This window comes from Polyodon spathula, chromosome 2 (genome assembly GCF_017654505.1).
Source record: "Polyodon spathula isolate WHYD16114869_AA chromosome 2, ASM1765450v1, whole genome shotgun sequence".
Classification (NCBI taxonomy): domain Eukaryota; kingdom Metazoa; phylum Chordata; class Actinopteri; order Acipenseriformes; family Polyodontidae; genus Polyodon; species Polyodon spathula.
In genome coordinates this window covers 6,875,523-6,895,771 of record NC_054535.1, presented here as the reverse complement: position 1 = coordinate 6,895,771, position 20,249 = coordinate 6,875,523, and positions in this window count along the sequence as shown.

Below are 20,249 nucleotides of genomic sequence, written 5' to 3'. Positions count from 1 at the left end.
CACAATATTCAAGATGAGGTCTTACTAGTGCATTGTACAGTTTTAACATTACTTCCCTTGATTTAAATTCAACACTTTTCACAATGTATCCAAGCATCTTGTTAGCCTTTTTTAAAGCTTCCCCACATTGTCTAGATGAAGACATTTCTGAGTCAACAAAAACTCCTAGGTCTTTTTCATAGATTCCTTCTCCAATTTCAGTATCTCCCATATGATATTTATAATGTACATTTTTATTTCCTGCATGCAGTACCTTACACTTTTCTCTATTTCATTTGCCATGTGTCTGCCCAGTTCTGAATCTTGTCTAGATCATTTTGAATGACCTTTGCTGCTGCAACAGTGTTTGCCACTCCTCCTACTTTTGTGTCGTCTGCAAATTTAACAAGTTTGCTTACTATACCAGAATCTAAATCATTAATGTAGATTAGGAATAGCAGAGGACCTAATACTGATCCCTGTGGTACACCGCTGGTTACCACACTCCATTCTGAGGTTTTTCCTCTAATCAGTACTTTCTGTTTTCTACATGTTAACCACTCCCTAATCCATGTACATGTGTTTCCTTGAATCCCAACTGCGTTCAGTTTGAGAATTAATCTTTTGTGCGGGACTTTGTCAAAAGCTTTCTGGAAATCTAAATAAACCATGTCATATGCTTTGCAATTATCCATTATCGATGTTGCATCTTCAAAAAAATCAAGCAAGTTAGTTAGACACGATCTCCCTTTCCTAAAACCATGTTGACTGTCTCCCAGGACCCTGTTACCATATAGGTAATTTTCCATTTTGGATCTTATTATAGTTTCCATAAGTTTGCATATAATAGAAGTCAGGCTTACTGGTCTGTAGTTACCTGGTTCAGTTTTGTTTCCCTTTTTGTGGATCGGTATTACGTTTGCAATTTTCCAGTCTGTCGGTACCACCCCTGTGTCAAGAGACTGCTGCATGATCTTGGTTAGCGGTTTGTAAATTACTTCTTTCATTTCTTTGAGTACTACTGGGAGGATATCATCTGGCCCAGGGGATTTGTTTATTTTAAGAGCTCCTAGTCCCTTTAACACTTCTGCCTCAGTTATGCTAAAGTTATTTAAAACTGGATAGGAACTGGATGACATGTGGGGCATGTTGTCAGTATCTTCCTTTGTAAAAACTTGTGAAAAGGTATTAATCATTTAATATATTTGCTATTTTTTTTTCTTCCTCTACGATTTTGCCATTTGTATCTCTTAAACATTTAATCTCCTCTTTGAATGTTCTCTTGCTGTTGTAATATTGGAAAAACATTTTGGAATTGGTTTTAGCTCTGTTAGCAATGTTCATTTCTATTTCTCTCTTGGCCTTTCTAACTTCCTTTTTGACTTGCGTTTGCAGTTCCGTGTACTCTTTCTGTGTACTTTCTTTTTGGTCCTTTTATAATGCTCTGTAAAGTGCCTTTTTTCACTGAATATTTTTTTTTAATTGATCTATTAAACCATTTTGGCAATTTAGTTTTACATTTAGATTTGTCTACTTTAGGGATGTAATTGTTTTGCGCCTCTAGTACTACATTTTTGAAGAACAACCATCCTTCTTCTGTGGGTGTTTTCTCTATTTTACTCCAATCTACTTCTGTTAGTCTCTGTTTCATACCTTCATAGTTTGCTTTTCTAAAATTGTAAACCTTAGCTTTAGTCATTACTTTTGGGGTTTTAAAAAACACTTCAAATGAGACCATGTTGTGGTCTGAGTTCGCCAGTGGTTATCTGACCTCTGTTTTAGTTATTCTATCTTCGTTATTTGAAAAGACTAAATCAAGGCATGCCTCCCCTCTAGTCGGTGCCTTGATAAATTGTGTTAGGAAGCAGTCATTTGTCATTTCCACCATTTCTATTTCATCCTTCGTGCTACCCACCGGGTTTTCCCATTTTATTTGGGGGAAGTTGAAATCCCCCATTAGTATGGCTTCTCCTTTGCTGCACGCATTTCTAATGTCATTGTATAACAGATTATTGTGCTCACTGTCTGAATCTTGCGGTCTATAGCATGCTCCTGTTATTATGCCCTTTGAATTTTTATGCCCTTTTAAAGTTTAACACCTGGGCTTCAAGACTGTTTCTTATGTATATCGCTACCTCTCCTCCTCTTCTGTCCTGCCTGTCTTTCCTATACAGTGTATACCCACAAATATTATATTCGTCCCCATCACTCTCAGACAACCACGTTTCTGTAACACCTATCACATCATAGTTACCTGTTAGTGCAGTAGCTTCAAGTTCTAGAATTTTGTTTCTGATGCTTCTAGCATTTAGATAAATACATTTAATGGTTGTCTTACCTGAGTTGTTGTTCTTGTTTTGATGCGGTCTCCCTTCTGTTTTTTTGTTGATTTCTCCCCCCTTCCTTTCTAGTTTAAATGCTTCTGAACCTGCTTGAGGATCTTTTCTCTGAGTAGACTGGTTCCCTTGTTATTTAAATGCAGACAATCCCGTCTATACAGATAGTCCTCGTTGTAGAATGTGGTCCAATGATCAAGATAGGTGAAGCCTTCCCGTGTGCACCACGTCTTCAGCCATGCGTTTTGGTTAATTATTTCCAGCTGTTTGACTTTGAGCTGCTGCTGTGTTTCCCCAATGTTTTCTGATTAAAGCAATTCAAGATGCAATTTCTCCTTTCTGCTTCTAAACTGCTCTGTACTTTTCCACGCCTGTACTTCTCCCACTCGCTGTCGCTTCCACTCGCTGTCGCTGTGGGTTTATTCTGTCACAAAGGACCTTATAACTTCAAGATAAGATTTGAACCTGTTAAACTTTTGGTCTGTAATGGTAAATATCTCCAAGGAAAATTCTAGCCTATATATACGCCCTGTCTTGTCGCTGCCTGCTGCAGAAAAGCTTGTACATGCATTTGAATCCTCCAGGCTTGACTATCGTAATGCCTTACTTGCTGGGGTGTCAAAGAATACCCTTCAAAAGCTCCAGTATGTTCAAATTTCTGCACTAGGGTGCTGACAAGGTCTCGCTCAGGTGGTCACATAACGCCCATGCTGAAATCATTACACTGGTTACCGGTCAAATACCGCATTGACTACAAAGCATTGCTGTTGACTTTTAAAGCCAATAGAGGTACCTCTCCCTCTTACATATCTGAGTTAGTTAGCACGTACACTCCTAGTCATGCTTTGCGGTACTCCGATGCTGGCCTTATGGTTGTTCCCTTGACTAAAGTGCGTACAGTGAGTGTCAGGGCTTTTTCCTCGTATGTGCCTAAACTGTGGAACACACTTCCTTCTGAGATCCGTGATTCTGAGTCTCTGTCTATTTTTAAATCCCACCTCAAAACTCCTTTATTTAAATTGGCATTCGTATGGCTTTTATTGTCATTGCATTTTTAATTCCAACTGTTGTCATATATTTTGTATGCTTTATTTATTAATTTTTTCTGTTTTCACTTTTGTTAAGCGCTTTGCGATATTTATTTAAGGTGCTATATAAAATAAAGATTATTATTATTATTATTATTATTATTATTATTATTATTATTATTATTATTAGTAGTTAGTAGTAGTAGTAGTAGTAGTAGTAGTATTAGTATTATTATTGCTATTATATAAATTCTGCATAAAAATGAAGCAAAACACAAAAAGAGCAAAGTCTGTCAATCTGAGGGGGCTTTAGAGAAAAAACAATTAATATCGCACTGCAAGAAGTATGAAAAGAAAACAGAAATATATGCCAGACATATAATGCATGACGGACTCCTGCATTATTTAGACATTATTATTTCTAACAGCTTGCATTTCCTAGTGAAAAGACCATTTGTATTCTGTGTTTCAACACGCTGTTAGCACTGTAATTAGCATGGAGGGGAATTCATGCCTCAAGTTGTTTGTTAAAATTAAGGTACCCTAGCTTTTTTCTACCATGGCAAGCTGCAAGGCTTACAATTATCAAGGCAACTGTGGCTTTATTTATCTGTCATGCCACTTTTATTTCAAAATATGCTGTTACTATGTTTCAAAAGTTTACTAAGTTTCAAAAGGAATGGTTTGGTATCGGCTCCTGCAGAGATAAGGAGGAGGTTTTTTTTCTGTTTTCAGAGATTATCTACCCAGAATCATAATTGCATCTCAGTATGAAGCTTAGAAAATTGCTGCATGCTGTTTCCAAAATGAAAATGCTGGTATTATATTCAATTTTACCTACAGTATACATGGTGTCACATAGCAGCACATGGGGCAATGTATACCTTACAGTGATGTATAGTATTTTTTTTTACAATCACATGATATATATATACAACTGCAGGAATCTCAGCGTCTGTTCTTCTATATATATATATATATATATATAATATATATATATTATATAATATATATATATAATATATATCTATATAAGAATAGACGCTGAGATTCCTGCAGTTGTATCGGCATTTTCAATTAGGTGGGGGCTTGTAGAAGCAGACACATATCCAGACACATACCCAGTGTGGATGTCAGAACTGGAGAACTAGGCTGCAACAAGGAGAATCTAAACATGCTCTGCTTGCACGCATATGGTGAAGCACTGCAAAATCATGTTTGAATGCAATGATGTACAAGGAGAGTCCGAGTTTACCCAGTGGAAGTGGGTTGTTGAGGATTTGTGGCACACTCTACAACCCGTTTTCTCGGAGACGTCGGGTTCAGTGGCCAAGAGTTGCGTCACACAGTGAAGAACTTATCTGAGGCAGCAGAAAGGAGCAGTGGTTGAGACAGAAAGATTCTGGATGGGGATCTCAAGCACAATTGAAAGAAAGCAACGCTGATGAGCAGGTAAGTAAGCTGTACTGAGCTGAGTGGGGGGTGGAGGGGGGTGATGCTGGGATGCCAGAATCTCTGTTGAGCCCTCTTGAGGTGTCTCGAAACACAGAGTCAACGAAACACAGAGGATGGAAGGTGCCCACTTGAAGCCCCCAGAGATGTATCCTACTTAGCTCAATCCAAACGGTTGTCATGCTGATGCGCTGGGGAGACCGCACTGTGGTTGATCCCTGGAGCCAGCGTCACAGCCGTTGTGTGTGCTGATGTGCTGGAGAGGCAAAATGAGCTGATCCCCGGAGCCAGCATTACACTTCGGCAATCAACACCAGATAGAAGGATATCTACATCATCAGATGGAAAACAACACAAATGGATGGAGATGCATTTGGATCACATTAGTTTACCGCAAAGATACATCTTAGTTAGTGCTTATCTTGGCGAGAGCCAAGTTCAAATCAGCATGAAGTTCAACATTTACTCATGTAATGGAAATCAAGGTTTCTCATTTTCTCATTTGGTGTTGAATGTTGACAATGTGAAGATAATTGAATGTATGGGGTGTGACAAGTTCAGGTTTTTTGCAGGTATCAGGTGTTGAAAACTCACCCATACCTGTGATGTTCAGAGATGAATTCCAGACCCAGTGGTGGTGTTTACAAACTCACTGAGGGCAGAACTAGACACAGACTTCCAATCCTGCTGGGAGCAGTCTGATATCCTGAATGCAAACTGGACACTGTGATTAAAATATCGTTGTTACATGTAACTGTTAAGGGCAATAATAGTATACAATTGTAAAACTGTACTATTAGAAACTGTTAAACAAGCAGAACTATTATTGCAGAAATCTGTTTTCCTAAATGAATATTCAGTAAAACTAAAAATCTATGACCTAATGTAATAATCATGAGGATGCCCATTGGAATGTGCTTGTAGCCAAATATCTTATCAGAAGCAGTCTGACCTAAACAAAGGCCCTTGCTTGGAAATTCTTATCTGAAAATGTACTAGGAGCCTCTTTGTACTAGAAGAATGTTTTAGCAAGCAAGGCAGGACTTAATGACCTAAACAGATGTTTTAACTTAAAGACAGGCTGCTATTCTTATCTAAGGGGGGTGATGGAGCTCCATGGTACCAGAACAATTTATTTTAAACCAAGGCAGGGCTAACTGACAGAACAGGTGCTTTAAATCATGACTGAAAGTATGTGTTGTAACCATATTGCTTTAAGTATTAATGCTGTTAGTTTGCAAAGGCATAAGACTGCCTGGATTGTCTATCAGCTTGGATTGGAAGTAGATCTGCGATCACTATGTCCATTTAAGCGTTAATAAACTGAATATATACTCTGATTTGTTAAACTTCAAATACATGAGTCTATGTGATTATTCTTGATTGAAGGTTGTATGGTATGTTAAAACCTGTAAGCTAGTACACGAATGATCCACTAGTAGGAGTTTAAACCATCTAGTTGTACTCCTGAGCCTCCCCTGATTCTATTAGAGAATAAAAGAAGTGTGTGAATCTGACAATGCGCTCTCGCAAATATACTTACGACTGGCCAATGGAACGTTTCTTAGTGTTTTATTTTCAAATACTAGTTGAAGAGAACAAAAAAGTGAACAATACTACTGTAACGGGCAGTGCCGTGTGATACACTGACATTATGGATTCTGTCCATTTTCAGTGAGATGAGATGAGGTTAAAAGCTCTAAAACCAAGGATACAAACAAGCCTGGCTCGTTTGCATTATGGTTTAACCCTTAGTGATTTTACACACAGTTTAAAATAGTTTTTTTCAGAGCAATACAAGTTTAAAAGGCACTGCATAGCAAAAGAACACTTAGTACTGCATCTCCAGCCAAGCCCCACCCCTTGCTCGCTGTATTTTTCACATACCTCTTCATAGTCGTGCATACTGATAAATCCTCTCCTGATCATAATGCAATGCAAGTCATTATTTTATTACTTTAACATCTCAAAAAGCTCTGCAAATGTCCTTGATATTCTTTGAGCACTGGATGCGGAAGCAGTTATCTTCTTTGTTTGTGTCCATGTTATCTCTATGGTGCATGGGCTATGTGTATTGACAATTTAAAGCAAATGGACATAAACCGTGGGTACAGTACACTTACCTCACACACTCAAAAACACAAAATTCTACAGAATTTCTCATCCTTGACCTTTATTATATTAACATAAAGAAAACAAAGTGTAAATGAAACAAATCTAAAACTTATTTACCAAAATAGTCAAACAAAATACATACAGCTCTAACATATATACTCTCATTGTGCTTGCCCAGATTATTTTTTTTAAGCAATCAAACAAAAAACAACTAGAAAAAAAAACAACTATCCTCGGGATAGGTCTGGCAAATCCTATTTTCAATTGAACTTTAGCAAGTCGATATAATCAGTAAAATTTGTGAATTATAAAGACATTCCTATTCGTTTTTTAACACAATTTGTTCGTCCATCTTTTGGAGAACAATAATTAATCACAGCTGTTTTCCGTTGCGTGTGACGTTTGACTATGCTCTGCAGTGGAAAAACAACCCTATGGGTAGAACAGTCAAGAAAAATGGCATGCCAGGCATTTATTAACAAGCTAACAGAAGGCTCGGCAAAAGCAACAGACAAAAATACTGCTCAGAGTTATCACTGTGATCTTAGTATAGCCCCATACCTTTAAAGCCCATTGTACTTAAAATACACACCTCTTAAGATAATAATTTAAAAGGTTATATTGACACCTTTTAAAATTAGATCTCCGGCCATACGACTCTAATTAAGAGCACATTGATTGATGACTGCACAAATCAATATGAACAAGACAGACTAGATCACCAACAAAATCATATATGATTACAATTAAATAACCCAATTTTGTTGCTTATCAGTTAAAGTCACATATTAAAAAGAACTTTAATAGTCAAACTCAGTACATTGTACCTCGTTCAAATGGACATTTTGTAATGAATGACCCCTATTGTCAAGATAGCACATTGTATGTGTGCATAAAGACATGACTACAAACCCCACAACAGGGGGGATTCCCCTTTAGCGAAACTATAGCCTTTAGTGCTAAGGGTCAGCAGTACAAATCCTGACAACAGAGAAAATAAAAACATAATAAATAAACAAAAAAGTATTACAATTTCCTTGTTTTTGGAGCTAAAATTATTTGTGCATACCCAGGCAAACGCAGTACATGCCGTACCACATTTTAGCACATACATAAAATAACACCACAACGGCTTTAAAAACCACATTCACTTGAAAACGTCCCTGTAACCCAGCTAGCATACTATTACAGTCCAGACCCCAAAATACACAATTAACAATCGCTTAATTAATATTAGGAGATTATACAACATATTTTATCCTAGTACTATAATGCATTTCTAGTTCATCAAGCTCGATTGGCTATACCACAACAGAACTACAGTACAGTATATTGACTTTAATGGGAGACTGATGTGCTGCCACCTGCTGGCAGACCTCTGGATCATCACACTATGAAACAAAAATGTATCTAAAATGTACAGTCACACATCCATTTATCCCTTTTAAAACAAACCACTCAACATGTCTTATAGGAATAATTATACACTAGAATCATATTTTTTGTTCTGCTTTCATATGTACTAACTTTCTGGTGTTAGATATGCTGTTTTTCAAATTTACAAAGAGTATCAGACAGAACATATTCTTTGCTTGTGGTATTCCTCATTCAGTAGACCTGTATCTTATACATGTGTCATGAACTCCATTCCTTGAATGTACCTGTTGCTACAAATTTGCTTAGGTGGTATCCTTTTCCATACTTCCTATTCACCACAACAGAAACACAACCAATGCTCTGCTTTTTGGTTCAGTAGGGTAGTTGTAGCATTTCTGATAGGAATAAAGACGTGTGAAGGATTTGGCTTGAGACCATTAGATAGATACTACTGTCTCCCTTCTGGAAATGTCAATAGCTTTTAAGCAAGGTGATGTTTCTAATGTTCTTAAACGTTTTACTGCTTTAAGCAGTTCATCGCTATATCCATGGTGCCCCCTTTATTAACAACCAATCAATGGGAGGTAACAATCCAAGTTCTCCACTATATTGAAGATACCAACTTTGTGAGCTCTCAAAGGTACCACCAAATGTTCCTGTCAGGACTTTGCAATCTAATTGGTTATCATATTATTGTTAATAAAACAATTAATAGTTGTCTCCCAACACCGAAACCCTAAACCGAAAGTCAGTATCCTATACTGCAGCCATTACACATCTAAAACAATTCACGTTTGGCAGTGAATAAGCGTTTTTGTTACTTTAAAAAAAAAAAAGTAATGGGAGGTGCTGACTTCCTCAGTTGTCCTGACAGGAACATTTCATTGTACCTTTGTAGCACTGCAACTGATACCGTCTATCAGGAAACAGAATGCAGGTTGGGAGTCGCAACATGGATCGTCATGGTGATAATTAAGGAACAGTGGGTGCGTTACATAACTGAACTCTTCCAGTCAGAGCAGCTCAGAAATAACTCACAACGGCTTGGTTCCGCTTTAGATTTACTGCAGTCGATCGTGGTGGTGTCTTATTACCGTTGAGCCTATGACCAAACACAGACGTTCATGAAAAATGAATTACAAAACTCACTACAAAAGAAAGACGCTCCAAACAAAGAAATGGTTGATTAAAACGTCACTGTCACTGTTTTCTGACAAATTCAAACAAATTCAGCTCGACGAAAACAAATATGACGGACGGGATATAAAAACTTTGATAACTATGCGCTAAGAACTTCAAAAACATTTTCTGTTATTTATTTATTTACCTATCCTGTATCGGCTATATTTCAACAAAATATTTAAGTCAATATTTATTTACATATGATGTATTAGTTATAAAGTTGTATTTGCTCTGACCTTGCCTCACTTATTTTCTTGACTGATTAATGTATTAAATATGTACTGCAGATTCAGCCATAGTGGAAAATTAAATGCCCCTCGGGAAGACTATTGTTACCTCCAGGGTGCGGCTTCAGCACTATATATATATATATATATATATATATATATATATATATATATATATATATATATATATAGCATGAGATAATTTATAGTAGTACCAAGGTTTCATGCGATGGTACCAAAGATGACTAAAATGACATAAAATATTGACGAGAATTGACATTACTACTAAACATATTAAGACTATGAAAGGGGATGTTGCTAAAGCGTACCGGACCCTAAGGGTGTTTGCTAAGAAATAAATAATAATAATACTAGATAATCTGCATAATGATGTCTCTTGAATAGGTCAGGTAATCAATATGGAGCCCGAGAGATAGTAAGTCATGAGCATGAGGTATATATTTTTTCTCTCATGTCCCCTCCTGGGTTCCTTAAATCAAGAAGGCATAGAGTTAGCATAATGAAATATATTGTTACATGTATTTCTCTGTTTGTTCTGCAGAAATATTAATATTGATGTGTGATAAAACCTGTATTGGGAATACTGAAATGCTATCTAAAAGAGACCCAACAGTGACAACAGATACACTGATAAATCTGACAATGATTTATATTCATCACATTTTATTGTGTCCTTGTGGATCTGTGTCAATCACATACTCATCACTGAGAATTTCATTTCCAGGAGTATAAGCATAGTTAATAGAATTTTTCAATTGACAGTGGTATTATGGTCTGCTGGCTCAGATATTAATGTAAGCATGTTCTGCTACGTCTTAGTTGGTGCTTATCTTGATGAGAGCTGAGTTCAAATCAGCATGAACTTTTAACATCTACTCTCATGTTATGGAAATCATGAAGATCTGGATACATCCAGTGATTGCTGTGAATAGTGCAGCTGGTAACAAAGGAAAGACCTTGTGACAGCATGTAGAGACAGCTGACAGGAGGAAAGAGAGCCCATTGGGGCTGGCAAGAGTTAGCTACCCACGGTTAACCTCTTAGGAACGGAAAAGGATATGAGAATGGAGAGTACTTCACAAAAGACTGGTTCAAGATCTGCAGTTAGCAAAGACATGGAACTCCAGGTTTGTGTCTGCGGCTGGAGCAAGGCAACAACAGTCAGGGGTTTGAAGATTCATCAAGGGAGAATTAAATGCTTGAGGGAGAAGTGACAAGGGCATCGCAAAAATATTTTACAGCCTGTCTGCTGCTACGGAATCAGTCCCATCTTAACGGGATGAGATGACGTTAAAAGCTCTGTAGTCACATATGTAGAGGTGCTTACATAGTGTTTAAGACACTCCTGTGGTGTGGGTGGTTACTAATTCACGTCCAGCCTCCGCCCTGTCACATGTATGGGTTTTTTGTTTTGTTTTGTTTTTTAAAATAAGTTAGAATAAAGTTATTGTGTCTCTTATTATAATTGAAATAACTTTGCACATTTTGAGCATCAAGACTATCGTCTGACCCAAACAAGAGGAGGTGGCACCCAACACATAGTGCATTATCTTATATTATAGCTACCAGTTCTAAAAATGCTTTAACATAATGTATTAGACATAACTGAGGCTAAAGTTCAACCAGGACAGAATACTTTTTCATACAACAAATGCCTTTTCAACTATTCTCAAAGATCAATTGTTAATTAGTATTTTTTTTTTTAATTTAATTTTTTTGCATCACATATATTTAATTTACCACTACGGTTTGTTAGAATTATATTATGTCTAATTACGGTAACCCAATATGTTTAATTAAGGTAATCTTTATCTTCTTTGTTAATTGGTTCTTGCAATTTTCTTCACTCACTATTACTTTAATAAACTGTGCACACTGTTGAAACCAAATCAGATGCACACAGAAACTACAAATAATATGTTTTGATACATTTATGATTTTTTGGTTGCTTTTTTAAGTAAAAAAGTAAAAAAAAAAAAAAAGTTGATAAGAAATAGTATTGCTTTGAAAAATGTCTTTAAAAAAGGGAAGAGTAAACCCACATGCTGTCTGTTGCCATGGCTTCAATAATACCAGATTCAGAAAAATACATGTTTTCTTTCCCTTCTGTTGTTGCTGCTCCTAATTCAAGTGTTTGTGGAGTTACAGACCCTATTTTCTAGGGGATCCTAGAGATGTGTCTGATTTGTGGAGCTTTTAACTTTGGTATTCTCCAAAAAATGTAATATTCCTGCTCGAATGTAGATCTCCCTTTCCATTTTGAGGATTTTTCTTTTCTTTAGATGTGCTGCTGTGTAAGAGAAAGCTGGAAAGCTGCACATTTCTCACAGCTTTCCATTATCCACATGCCCCCAGCTTTTTAAATGAAATTCCCATAGAATGCCATCCCACATGTTTAGCATCTGCAGGGTAAAGCCACTGGGAACTCAAGGTAGTATCAATTACATTTCATTAAGTTTGGGTAATTAAATTGTTTGGATGGTGAGAATAAAATAAATGCTTTGGATTCTAATCTTAAGAAACAAACATTATACAGTGACAACCTTACTCTTGAAGACCAAAGTGACCTGTCACCATAGTGTGTCCATAAGAACAAATGAGAGGAGGTATTCGGCCCATCTTGCTCGTTTGGTTGTTTGTAGCTTATTGACCCAGAATCTCATCAAGCAGCTTCTTGAAGAATCCCAGGGTGTCATCTTCAACAACATTACTGGGGAGTTGATGCCCCTTTATCTAATCTCCATTTGTGACCCCTGGTCCTTGTTTCTTTTTTAAGGTCTAAAAAGTCCCTTGAGTCCTGTGGCAAAGTGGTTGGTAAGGGGAACAGATGTCGCGGTGATGCGGTGCAGGAGTGATGAACAGACAACAGTGATTCAGTGAATAAGTGTGGTTTATTGCTCTTTTCCAGGTCTGGCGACCGTCAAAAATAATAAATCCCCGGCAATACACAACAATGTGTAAAGCGCGGGGATAATGAAAACAAGGGCACAGTCCCGAACAAAAAAACAACGGTACGGTCACCAGTCCTGGGTGATCGAAAACGTGCAGGTGCTCAGTGCAGTGGTGCTCCGGATAGTGCTCTCCTTTCGACAGCTCCGGAGATGTGTGTTAACTGTCTATTAGTGCGACAAAGACAGACAATTACAGACAGACAGAAAATAACACACAACACGTACGACACTCTTCACAATACTCTGAGAGCTCCTCTTTCAGTCCTTCTCTCCTAACGTTAACCCAAACAAAGGAGAAGATCAGCATTACCCTGGCCCCTATATGTAATCCCGCATGATATCGAGATAAACGGTTGCAGCTGCCTTATTACTTGCAGCTGCCTCTCGTTTACCTTTCAAATCAATACGGTCTTACAACAGAGTCGTGCTTCCCTCCAGGCTGACCCACTTCTCTGACCCGGAAACGAACTGTCAGGCCAGCCCTTCCAGATACTTCTCCTCCCGTTCTTTAGCGCCCTCACAGGTCGGGAGGAAGATTCATCACCAGAACTCATCTTTCCGTCACAAGTCCACATTGTCAATGCCTTTTAGAATTTTGAATGCTTGAATCAGATGACCGCATAGTCTTCTTTGTTCAAGACTGAATAGATTCAGTTATTTTAGCCTGTTTGCATATGACATGCCTTTTAAACCTGGAATAATTCTGGTTGCTCTTCTTTGCACTCTTTCTACAGCAGCAATATCCTTTTTCTAGCGAGGTGACCAGAACTGAACAAAATATTCTAGATGAGGTCTTACTAATGCATTGTAAAGTTTTTACATTACTTCCCTTGATTTAAATTTAACACTTTTCACTAAATATCCAAGGCCTATCCTTTACAGCAGGGTAAAAGCAAACAATGCTAATATGTAGCTATTCTACCTGACTCTTGGACAAAAAAGAGAGAATGTTAATAAAGGATTGATTGCTGCTGTAAACATTTATGGGTTTAAACACATACAAATGCAATGTTGTACAGTATCTTAATATCTTTTGAATGACAGAGGGGACTATTTTGTGTCTCATGAAGAGATTACTGCAAATGTCAGTGTCAAAACAGGCTTAGAAACGTGTCCCCTGAAGGTCTGTGTTGTATCTACCTTTTCTGATAAGTTTCTTCTGTTTCTGAAGAGCTTTCATCCTTTTTTGAATTTTCATCCTTTTTCAAAGTAGATTTTCTTTTAATTTGCCTTAATTGCAAATGAACGAAAAGGTTTTAAAAATAGCAGACTCCCACTTAAATTACCATAGAAACTGCTTCACACAGTTCAACTCCATTATTGTATAAGGGTAATTGTTGTTCTTAATTACAAGTAGGTCTGTTCAACACATGCACCTGTCATACTTGCTATTGTTTTCAGACCAAAACCCAAGGTTAATGTAGGCTGAGAAAAAAACAAAACAGAATGAGAATGGAAAAAGGCTGAATGGGGAATAGAAGAAATTGAAGAATCAGCAATACAATTTGACTGACTACCATTTTTTATATATATATATATATATATATATATATATATATATATATATATATATATATATATATATATATATATAATACATTTTCCCCATGTGAGTATAAATTACATTAAATACTACACTGTTTTGAGTATTCAAATAAGGCCTTTGTGTACTTAGGTTATGAAAAAACACTGTAACAGTGGAATTGTAACTCACTAGAAATTCCACACAGGTGTTAAGGTGTTTAAATGCACCTTATCAACATGGAACTTACTGATTCATTGCTGTTACAGACTCTGACACCAGGGTGGCCTGACTCTTTTGCATAGCAGTTAAGAAGCTTGTGGTGCATGTGATCACTGGTTCACACCCATCTCATAGATTGGCTGCAAACGATTCCTTAGGTTAATGTGAAGAGTGTAACGGGCAGTGTGTGATGCACTGCTGTTACGGATTCTGAACCCTGTCGGTGAGAAGAAATGAGGTTAAAAGCTGTATAAACATGAATGGAAAAGAGCCTGGTTCTTTTGCATAGTGATTAAGATGTTTGCAACCAGCCTTCCCCATGGTACCTTTAGCCTGCAGTGTTCCGAAAGTTGCTACATATCATTTACTGCAATTGTAAGTATATAAAATGTAGATGGATACTTGTTTTTTTATCTGTCTGTTTTGTTTTAGCCATCGTGCCTTTTGTTTTGTATAAGTGTTTGAGTTTGTCATCCCTTTTGTTTAAACAGAGGTTCCACCTGAAGATGTAAACTAAGGAGCCCAAGCACCCAGCACCCAGAAGGGAGAAGCCAGAGCATCCAATGCCCTGAAGTGGGGAGCCCGAGCAACCAGCACACAGAAGGGGGAAGTTGGAGTGTCCACAGCCCAAGAGGGGGGAGGCCTGGTGTCCACAGCCCAAGAGGGGTAAGCCTGCATGTCCAGAGCTCAAGGAAGGGAAGCCCAAGTCTCCAGTGAACGAAGGAGAACCATACCTGTGAAAGCCTGTTTTCCATCGCATGGAGAGGCTAGTTTTCCATCGCCTGGGGAGGCTAGTTCGTCACCACCTGGGGATGTCTGCACAACACCGCTCTTGATGCCTTGCCATTGTCAGCATTGCTACTGCCAGGATTGCCCCGACTGGAGGAACCAGCCAGGGCGCTGTCAGCACATCTGCTGACAGTATTTCTGCTGTCCACATTAACGCTGCCAGCATTGTCCTTAGCAGAGCCTGAATGTGTCATCCCCGCTGTCAGTCTTTCTGCTGCAATCAGGGCCACTGGAGAAGGTCCTTGCACCACTCTCTGCATTTCCGCTGACAACAATGCCACCGGTGATGCCTCTGCTCTTAGCCTAGCAGTACACCCAAGACTTTTGGGATTTTGAAGAGGGAGGTGGCCTTTCAGGTCATGTGTGCTATGCACAAGGGGGGAGATATGTGACGGGGTACACCCTGCCCCTGGGTTTATTTGTGTTATTTTGTATTTGTTATTTTTATACTGTTATTTCAAATGTACTGTGTGGTGTATTTAAAAACATGTCGTTTTTTTATTGTTATTACTTTAAAATGCCCCATTCAGGTAGAACCATGTGAATGAGTGGTCAACTGGCTGTTGACCACGCATATGAGAAAACTTGTTCAGAATGTGTTTGGGGGATAAACTAGTTAACTGATAGCCAGTTAATCCCTCAGCCACAATATAAAAATGCAGCTTTGGCTGAAAGGGGTAGGTTGTCCAGAGGAGGAAAGAGACAATTAAGAACAGATAATGAAAGTAAACAATTGCTATCCATGCTGGTTTACACCAGCACGATATTTGTTTTTGTATCTCTCTGTTTTGTTTTGGCCATTGTGCCTTTTGTTTTGTATAAGTGTTTGCATTTGTTCAAACCTTTTATTTAAACTGTTTATTTATTATTAAAATCTGTGCACCAGTGCAATTCCTTCAGAACTCTGTGTCCTGCATTTCCTGACCTGACATCACCACACAAGCTATCTTGTGACACCTGAAAACATTATAATGACATAGACCTGGGACTAGTTTCCCAGCAATTACAAATGTAATTCTTAAGTTCATGCCATAGATACTCTATCCAAAAAACTAGAGGAGCAACATTTCAAACTTGATTTCTTTCCAAAACACAATTGGCAACACAAAATTAATTGAAATATTTCAAGGGAGCAGCCATAACCTCTTTAATCTCCTGCTCAAAACACAATGACAATTATCTTGCATCAGAACAAACTCTGGTCCAATTTCATGTCTTCCTAGAAAACCCACCCCTTGGAAGTGCAATAGGATCAATGCAACCTAAAATGCAGATGCCTCCCCACAGCATACATGAGTCCCCTCCAAAACTAACATTCAAGGATGTTGAATTGAGAAAATCATTCTTCTTGGGCTTTGCATATTCAAACAGGTCAATCATTAGTGGACAGATGCAATTTAGATTCAAAGTATGTGCCCAATAATGGAGCGCCAGTTCTGATGATGAAAGGAGTAATCAGCAAAATATCGTGTTTTGCAGGGTAAATTGAAGAGCTGTAGCTGGTTTTATAGACCTCAAAGCAGACTCATGCAATCAGTTTCTCACAGTTTTGTCGCTCATGGTGACTCTAATTGCTGACCTGGGGTGGATATTGAGCCCATGTGCAATAGAATGGTGACTCCTTAGTGCCATTTTATGTAGTTATCGGGCATTCTGTGGTGCAGTTGGCCTCCCACAACCTTGTCCAGGATGCCGAGTGTACAAACCTGTGCTTTGATAGCATGTCTACAATCTGGAAATAACAGAATGGTTCACAAGGAATTGACCATCTACAACTTTGTTTATCCACAGATTCCAGCAATTTAAAAACTCTGTCAGTCTGGACTTCAATCAAAATCCTTTTCTCAAGCATCATTTGAAGTCACGATTCCCAAACCAGCAACAACAAATGATGCTGTCACCTGAGCAGCCACTCTACTAATGATCAAATCTGAAGTCTAAAAGGCGTTACCAGCAGTGCAAAATGCATCTCAAGAGCTGTCACAATTTATTAAAGAAAACATAAAAGGTCAGCTTGTGAATGTCTCAACACCTTATTTTTACATTGTGTGTTCATGCTTTTTTGGTTGCCATATTTGATGCTTCATTTTTATTGAGCAATGTAGTTACAGCTCTTAGGTCCAATACTATATATGTTTTTGACAGAAATCATGTATTACCGGGTGTACGATTATCTCTCTCTTTCTAAAAAAAATAATAAACTGACTGTATGAAGGTTGTTTGCTGCAACCAGCCAAGAGGCTCTGTCATCTTCAAGAGGATGGTAGCATTTATTGATTTTTAGACAAGTGCACTTAACTGATAGCTGCAGGAGAAATAAACTGCTGAACTGCAGGAATAAAACAAAGCCATTGTATTCTCTTCAATCAAAGGCCCTATCAGCTCCAGTGTGGGGTGGATTAGGTACATGGGCCAGATAGATTCTGAAAGTAAATACTAAGATAACTTTATTTGTTTAACTTGTGTACATAGTCTGCTGTTTTGCTTTAGGTAATACAAACTCAACTACTCCTGAGAAAGCTTTCCAAATGTATGCTCCTGGATATGAAAAATGAAATATGTTTTCCCTTAAGGTGCCATAAAAGAAAATAACATGAAAGTGTAGAGATTGCTGTTGCTTTACATTAAGCTTCTTTGAGTCACGTACCTGGGGCACGTAGTGTTAGATTTGTATCTATATGACAAAACAAATAAAGAATAAGCATTCGAATATATATGTTTAACTACATTGAACTTTTTTTTTTTTACACCATGAATATAGATCACATGTTCTTAAGAAGACTGTGCAACATTTTTTAAATGTACTCATTTTGGGATTGATTGAAGGATGCTAGAGCTAGGCATGTCATATATTAGGTAGGAACATGGAAAAGGTGTGATGGGGTTGTGGACTAGTCAAATTTGTGTTGCACTGAAAGACCAGAAAAACTGACTTTTGAAGTTCAGTTTCAAGTCTGTTATAACACTACATAGCAGATTTATTTTCATCACTCATCTCTCATCTCTCATCACTTTCTCTTTAATTTCAATATATCTACTGAAATGAACAAACAAAATGAAACAAAATTAGGTCACATATTTTTTCCACTGTTCTATAGAAATAGTCATGCAATTGTCCAGACTTAGAAAGATTATTTCCAAATGCAATGCACTGCAGGCTCGCAGTCCCAATTTAGAAAAAAAACCCAGAAAGAATTAACAACCCCTGACTGTGCCTGTGCTTCATACCAGAACAACGACAGTTTCATTGCACTAATGTACATGCTGTATTGTATTGTTTTTCTGAAAAGGGAAACTACAGAAATGGAAAAATGTAACTGATTAATTACATGTTCTATACACATTGGTATATAATTTGATGTTTGAAATTACTAAGGCATGGTGGCTGTCTGTATGCTTGTTATATTGTTACACTATAGTCCTTGTAGCAGCTTTAAAAGGTACCAATAATAAAAACTATGGTTTTGTGCAGTAATTTAAGTAGTAAATTAAGTAGTATCTATATATTGACAGAACTTTATGAATAGGGTCCAACATAGCAACAAATTGCAGAAATAAAGATATTTTATAAGGTGCTTTTATTTTGTTATTTTTTTTTAATTAATTTACATTTGTTCCTCATCCCTGAAAGGCTACAAGGGCTCTGGATGTGATCAAAGACACTGTCTTGGGAGTTGCTACATTGGAGGAACATCACTGTACATTCTAACTCAGCAAAAAAATAAAATAAATGAGAATAAAGGTCTGCCACTTAGCAGGTCTTTACATGTCATGCTGATCCCTTCAGTCAGTAAACATGCGTAGAAACAATGCTGAATGTGACTGATGTAAGACTAAACAACGCTGAGTGTGACTGATGTAAGATCAATCAACGATGAAGGTGACTGATGTAAGATTAAATAATGCTGAATGTGACTGATGTAAGATCAAACAAAGCTGAATGTGACTGATGTAAGTCTAAACAACGCTGAGTGTGACTGATGTAAGACAAAGAGCTGTGAAGTGCCTTGAATTACAATCATGAGACATTTACACCAGTTTCCATTCGTTCAGTTTATTTTACTCGAGTAAACCAGGCTTTTTACCCAACGTCATGCAAAGGAGTGTTAAAGGTTCAGGTTGATATGTAAATTAGCTCTGCATAAAGTACTTGTGCTATTTTTGTAAATTACTAGTGAACTTTTGTGAAAATGTGGTTTCCATGTGCAGAGAACTGGTACACGAGTAAATCTAAGCTGCTATAATAAAGCAAAATACCTCTTGCCTGGCTGGTTAATAATGTGTTTTACTACTCTTGCCCAAATTGTTTTTCAAATGTCATTAGTCGTGAATACTGTTCAACTAATGTATCTTACGACTCATTAATTAAAAATAAACTCTGACATTTAAAATTAAACTGACCAACATGTATTGCAGATCACCATGGCTGAAAACTGACAGAGAAACGCATTATATATATATATAGATATAGTATATATATATATATATATAGATATATATATTATATATATATATATATCCTTTCATTCAGGCAATGCAGCATATAGGGGATCAGGTGATGCTACGTATTCTACCCTGGCTTAGAAACCCTACCTGTCCAGACGGTTGACAGCTGCTGAGGAAGCATTCAACCCCATGCTTGGGCAAATACGGGTAGTGGGCGCTTGAAATGGAGGTGGTGGATACTGACGAAACGGACTGAAGTGCAGCGTTAGTTTTTTCCCAAAATTGGCATTGCCTGCTGTGAGACAGACAGGAAAGTTTACCAGTGTTGCCAAGTCTCACGAGAAGAAAAAAAACGACAGTGTATGGGTATTTATGCAAGTTCCAACCAGTGACTCTAAACAACAAGTGAAGGTTACCTCAGATGCCAGTTTCAGTTGGACAGAAGTGATCTGAGGATTATCATGCTGTCAGAGATTCTCTTCTTTCTTTTAAGTTGTGTTGGATTTACTGTTGTGTCAAATATTAATGATGCAGACAAATAAAACACAGTCAATATGTTAATTTGCAATTTTATGTGGTCAGCATCAGCAACGTGGAAATGA